Source organism: Caloenas nicobarica, chromosome 12 (assembly GCF_036013445.1).
Source record: "Caloenas nicobarica isolate bCalNic1 chromosome 12, bCalNic1.hap1, whole genome shotgun sequence".
In the NCBI taxonomy this organism is placed as follows: domain Eukaryota; kingdom Metazoa; phylum Chordata; class Aves; order Columbiformes; family Columbidae; genus Caloenas; species Caloenas nicobarica.
The window spans coordinates 7,610,007-7,616,006 of NC_088256.1; the positions used below are offsets into that span (position 1 = coordinate 7,610,007).

The following is a 6,000-nucleotide window of genomic DNA, read 5'->3' on the forward strand; positions in this document are numbered from 1 at the left end:
ACTCTGCAAATGTAATCCGCTTCAACACTCCAGTTAGGAGGATAAAGAAGTACTTTTGGCTAGTTACATATGATCTTATTTATAATATCAGAAGCCCCATGCTAACCAAATGCAGGGGAACAGGGTTGGGGTTTCTTGTTGTTCCCCAGAATGGGGCAACCTCACGTACAACACAAGCACATCCAGAGGCCGAGACCTCTCCCGGCACCACCATCGCCCCACAAACCGCACAGCCGGTGCACTTCTTCCTCCTCATTCCCTTTCAAATACTTGAGGACTAAAACGTGACAGGAAAACGACACCCCATTCAAGTGCCACCATGACTGGCTGTGTTTGGCACTGAAATAGGGCCAACGCGGCCTTTGAGAGGCAGAAGTCCTGAGGGGAAACAAGGTTTGAACCGCTGTGTAACAACCCCCTACTGCTGTGCTTGTGTGGGGCCCGCAGGCCTCACACCATGAGGCAACGACAAGGTTTCCTCTTGCCTCTCCCCAGCGGCGCCCCCTCAAAGCCTTCAACTCCACCAGCGCAGCCTCAAGCCCTACCCCTGCACCGACCCGAGGGGCTCACAGCTCGGGGAAGAGGAAACACGAGATAAAACCCGCGCCGGTGACCGCCCCGGCCCCGCTGGGACCCCCCGGCGCTGCCGCCTCAGCCGCCGCGCGGGGCACGCGCAGCAGCGCGCACGCGCTCCCTCCAGCGGGCCCCCGCCCCACCCCGCTCACGCGGCGGCGGCGCGCGCAGGCGCAGTGCGGCCGAACGGGCGCAGGCGCAGACGGGCCCCGCTCCCCCCGCCCCCCCAACAGCGCGCCGTGGGCATGCGCACAGCGCCGCCAGCGGCCGCCCAGCGCCTGCTTGTGCGGGGCCCCCCCGGGGGAGGCGCAGTGCGCATGCGCGTCCGAGGCGGCTCGGCGGCCGCGAGCCCGCGCGGCCGCCCTCCCCCACCGCCGGGCCGCCGGTGCTGGGGCAGCACCAGCATCAGCAGCATCAGCAGCGCCAGCGCCCTCCTGCCCCCGCCCGCCGCGCCCCCTACGGCCGGGGACCCAGCCCCCCCGGGACAACTGATGCCCGCCCCCCGCCCCCGCGCGGCGCGCCGGGCTTACCGTGCTGTGCGGGGCTGGCGCGGGGGGCTCGGGGCTCCGGATTCAGCCGGTTTCGGCTGGGTCGGTCCCGGCGTCACACAATGAAATCAGCGCCTCCGATCATTAATTCTCATCATGATCGTGACGTCAGCGCAGACAGCGGCCAATGGCAGCGTGAGATCAGCGCCGGCCGGGACAGCGCTCGCCCCCGCCCCCCGCCCGGGGGGGCGCTCGCTGCGGGCCGAGGGGCCGCGCCGGGGAGGGCCGGGCGGGGGCAGCGCTGCCCCCGGCCCCTCAGCGGCGGGGCCGCCTCCTCAGCGCACAGCCCCGGCCTCCCTCACGGCCGCCGGGCTGTGCCGCCGTCCGCCCGGGGCAGCTCGGCCCCTCCCGCTCACCTGCCCCGGGGCGCTGCCGAGGTCAGCGGGCCGCCCCGCAGCCCCCCCGCAGGCAGGGAGCGGTGGGCGTGCGAAGGGATACCGGCGTTTTCAGAAGGAAATAAATTCATAGAATGTCCTGAGTTGGAAGGGACCCACCAGGGTCATCGAGTCCAACTCCTGCCTCTGTGCAGGACAATCCCAAAATTCACACCATGTGTCTGAGGGCGTTGTCCAAACGCTTCTTGACTAGTAAGCTAAATAAAATCTACAATGTTTTATAACCTTTTTATCGTGCTGCTCTCGGCAGGCAAGTAGGTGTGCCTGGTAAAATCTGAAAAGCTCCAGGAAGGGTCAGGATTTCAATTACTTGAAGCTCATGGCAGCCAAGAAATAAACTTTTTATTGCTTGGCGCGAATGCGTTTGGTCTCAGAAGAAAGGAAATGTCCATCTCTTCAGGTGGGCAGCACAGACTTGTACCCTCGTGGAGGTTGGACGCCTCCTCGCCTGTGTCTTCTCCACACTCTGTGGTTATACAAACACCACAACACAAACTACTACAGGCTCGTAACACTGTGTTACTACAGGAGTGCACAGTACAACCAGGTGTATTGGTGCCAGCCCTCTGTTAGGCTCGGTTTCCCATCCAAAAGGAAACCCCGTCAATGAACAAGCGAGAAGTTCGATACTATTCGTCTCTACTGACGGATTATGTGATGGAAATCATGTAAAATCATTATTTATTGCCTCAGCTGTAGGAGCACTAAGAAGTCTGAATCAGATTTGAGGCCTCATCGTGTTAATTACAAAGCCTCTAGATACGCCATGTCCCTATCCTGAATAGTTTACACTATAAATTGCAATGCTAAAATATTAAAACAGGCAATTAATTTTGTGTAATGACTTGAATCAGAACTACTGGTAAACATTTCTGCAGGACTGAAATAAAAGAATTGTTACTGGTTATTTTTAGGCAGGGAGGAGAAAAGTGCTCAATGCGTATGTGTATTTTAAAATTACGGTAAGTATATTGTTTAAAGGTTTTAAGACTGACTTCTGACATATTTAACTCTGTTTCTGGCCACCTGAAGTTTTTTCTATGGTTTTCCACGCAGCAGCAAGATGTGTTGAATGATGTCATCCACAAATAAAATACATCTTTCTAGAGCATCCCTTAGTAGTTGAATAGTAGTTCATGTTCTGTCGACATTGTAATTACATTTCCTTCACCACTCTGGAAAGTCAGTTGATCAATTAATAAAGCTTAATCTGAGCTAAAGATCTTGGATTACCGGAATCATTGCCGTAAAGTGCCAGTCTTAATGCACATCTCTCCTGGAGTAGCTGATGTTGAGATCTCCACCTACTTCTGGCAAATTTGGATAATATACCAGGTATATTGGTATGATATTTCCTTTATATCTCCCACAGTGATCATGTGGTGCAGAGGGAATTGGATGAAGGAGCTGGGCCAGCTGAAAAGATGATGTTTTTCTGGCTGGGACTGGTTACATACTGGCTCAGCCCGTTGGTGGAACTTGCCTGCTGCAGCACAGTTGCTCAGTCCAGCACAGAAAACCAGTGTGAGGAAGCAGCTGAGGATGAGGAGGAGGAGGAATCCCTTTGGGTAGCGGCCCCAAGAGTATTGGATTAGACATAGCGGTAAACACCCTGACTTTAATAACAGGAATTTATGGATGGTCCATGTGTTTTAAACCCTAAATCTTGTACTATGCGGCTTCTTCCCGTAAATATCTTGCCTTTCTCTGTGTGCTGTCCACACTCACCTTATAAAAATTAAATAGAGCGACCATAAAAACCCTACGCCACTTCTAGAGAAAATAGTGGTTTGGAATTCGTGATGGAATGACTCCAGAGAATTTTGGTACACTTTGTTCTTGCATTATCTGGGGATTGGGAGACAAAAATGGTGAGACAGTCTCTCTAAAATCCTTTGAAAAAGCTACACTGATGTTTGATAAAATATAGCTTATTAAACTCTTTTTAAATGTTGAATAATAGCAATATTTCAAGGGCTCTTATCTGACTCACAATGGGCTCACAGGTGCTTTTTTATAGTTTATATCAAAAAAGTGATAGAATCATTCTTAAAGGAGACATCAGGTGTGTATTTAAGTTATCAAAGAAAGCAGTGTGCAGACTTGTGACCACATAAAAGGTTTATAGATCACAGTAACAGGAATTTGTCTCAGGGTAAAAGGCAAGACTAAGAGCTTAAGAAACGTCTATATCCAGCAAGAAGAATATTGAAAGAAAAAAGAGGTAAAGTAAATGTGAAAAAATATATTCATGGTCATGGTAGGAGTGGGATGGAAGAAGTGTGCTCAATAATACATACTTTACAATACAGAAGAGTAAAATGAATGTATAGGTTAAAAACTCTGCTGCTGTTTGCAGCAGTGGAACAAGCTCCAGAAAGAACTTCACATTATTTACTTCCTTCCCTGATATTGCCTCTCAATGAGACAAACCTTGCAGGAAAAACCACGGCAGGATGAAAAAAACCAAATATTCCTCTACTGCAACCAGATCCACATGCTTTCTCATTCATTAATAACAGATTTAAATTAACAGGGGCTGGCAAATTGGTCCAGTGGTTTAAACAGTAGCCCGGGACGTAAAAGGACTCCTTACATGAGGGAATTAGCATCAAAGTGAGAGTCTCTGATGTAGCTTCTTTGTATTAGGTCATTAAACTAATTAGCTCAGCTTACTATTAGTTACTTAGCTCAGTATGGGTTACTGCTTCTGCATGGCAGAGAAAGCGTTTCTCAGAAATACCAGCACTGTGCGTGGGTATCGCCGGTTCACCGGCAGCACGGGGTGCGGCTGTCCCACCGTCCCCACGGGGGATGTGGAACAGGTCAAGAGCCCAATTTCCTATTCCACAGTTGGGAACTCAGCTATAAAATCACAGAATTCTTATCATGTACCAAGATCTTCCACCTTTTTCCAGCAGTTCATCCCATTTTCAGGTTTTTAGCAGATTGGGGAGGTAAGAGAGGTCTCTGTAACGATGCCCCAGAACAGAGGAGCTGACGTGTGACCCCAGGCGATGAACCTGAACAATTTTGGTCATGCAGTTTAGAGCAACGCCTGCTACTTCCATTTCTAGGCTTTCTGTTCAATCTAGAAAACACTAAGAAAGGCAATGAGGCAAAACCAATCCACTAAACAGAAGCTTCTCTTAGGACAGCTTCACTCAATTCATTATGCTGTTATTCTGGTGATGCCTTAGAGAAAAAATCTCAAAGCCAGACCTGAGGGTGACCTGACAGGTCAGTGGTGTTTTGGAGAAGGGTGAAAGCAGGGTGGAAAGGAGCACGAGGACTTCTCACCAGCAATTTGTGTTGCAATTTGGTGTGATGCTGCCTGATCTCATATGAGTAATTTGCCCGTGACATTGCTGTAAGGCATTAAATTGTGTAATTAAATAGCATCAGCCAAAAGAGCATCACCTCATTGGATCTGTCCCTTTGTCCCCAAAACAGAACAGCATTGAACTCATGCTTTGGTAACTGTATAGGAGAATCCAATCTTGAAAACTCTGCAGTTAATCTAAGTGCTTGAACATCCTCCCATAAGGAAATTTTTGCTCATATTCCTTCTGAATCTTCAATAAGTTAAACCCTCAGAAGAGATTTCCTAAACTTCAGGCTCAAGACTGACCAAAGCAAACCCTCTGCTAGCTCCTTCGTCAGAAAACTATAGTAAGAGTTTTCTGAGCAGAGTTCCTCAGCCAGTTCGGATGCTTTGTTTCCCCAGCTTCACTACAAGAACGTTGCATCTGACCATGCCAAAAGCCTGGCTAAAGTCAAGATATATAATATTTACAGCTTCACGTCTCCACAAGGCTCATTATTCTGTCATGACGGAAAGTTAGATCAGTTTGACGTTATTTATTCTTGTGAAATCCAAGTTGCCTGTTATTAATTTACTTGTTTCCATCAAAACGTGGATGCTGCTCTTTTCAGATTGCTGCTGTTGGCATTGCGCAAGCGTAGGTCGCTCCAAAACACAAGGCCTTTGGTTTAGTTGCTGGCTCTTCCACAGATTTCTTGCTTGATGAACACTTGAAATGACAACGATGCGATTTGTCTGTTTTACGGAAAGGTTGTAAAGACACATTAAAGATTGGGAGCCACAGGGGCGTAATGAAAGATCTGCTAAATCAGGAGGTTCCTTGTGAAATAGTGATGGAGGAAGGATAACACTATGTAAAACTTAGTAAAAACGTTAAGATGGAAAATTCCATGCAGCACCTTTTCTGCATCTAAGAACGCAGCCAAAATTAGTAGTCTTACGAGATTTACAAATTTTCTGTCTTCTTTGAACTTGGTTTTGCCACATTAATTAAAATTAGTTGTTAATCCTCACTCAGTGTATAAACAAAGCTCCCATAAACTGAATGTGCAAGTATGTCCCTTCTGCTAGTATGCAAAAACCAGCTGGTGCTTGTGGAAAAAAAATGCAAAAAGAGCCTGGTTGTGTATGTATTTTAGGGATTTGTTCCACTTTTTTA

General features: G+C 48.6%; 1 protein-coding gene across 1 annotated transcript in view; it reads right to left on the minus strand.

Annotated features, from left to right (window-relative positions):
- The window catches only part of HDX (highly divergent homeobox), a 41,081-nt gene extending 39,872 nt beyond the window's left edge, over positions 1-1,209 (minus strand). The window contains exon 1 of the mRNA XM_065643621.1: positions 1,104-1,209. The gene's annotated coding sequence lies outside the window, so the exon portion shown is untranslated. The remainder of the gene's footprint in view (positions 1-1,103) is intronic.
- Between the last annotated feature and the right edge of the window lie 4,791 nt (positions 1,210-6,000).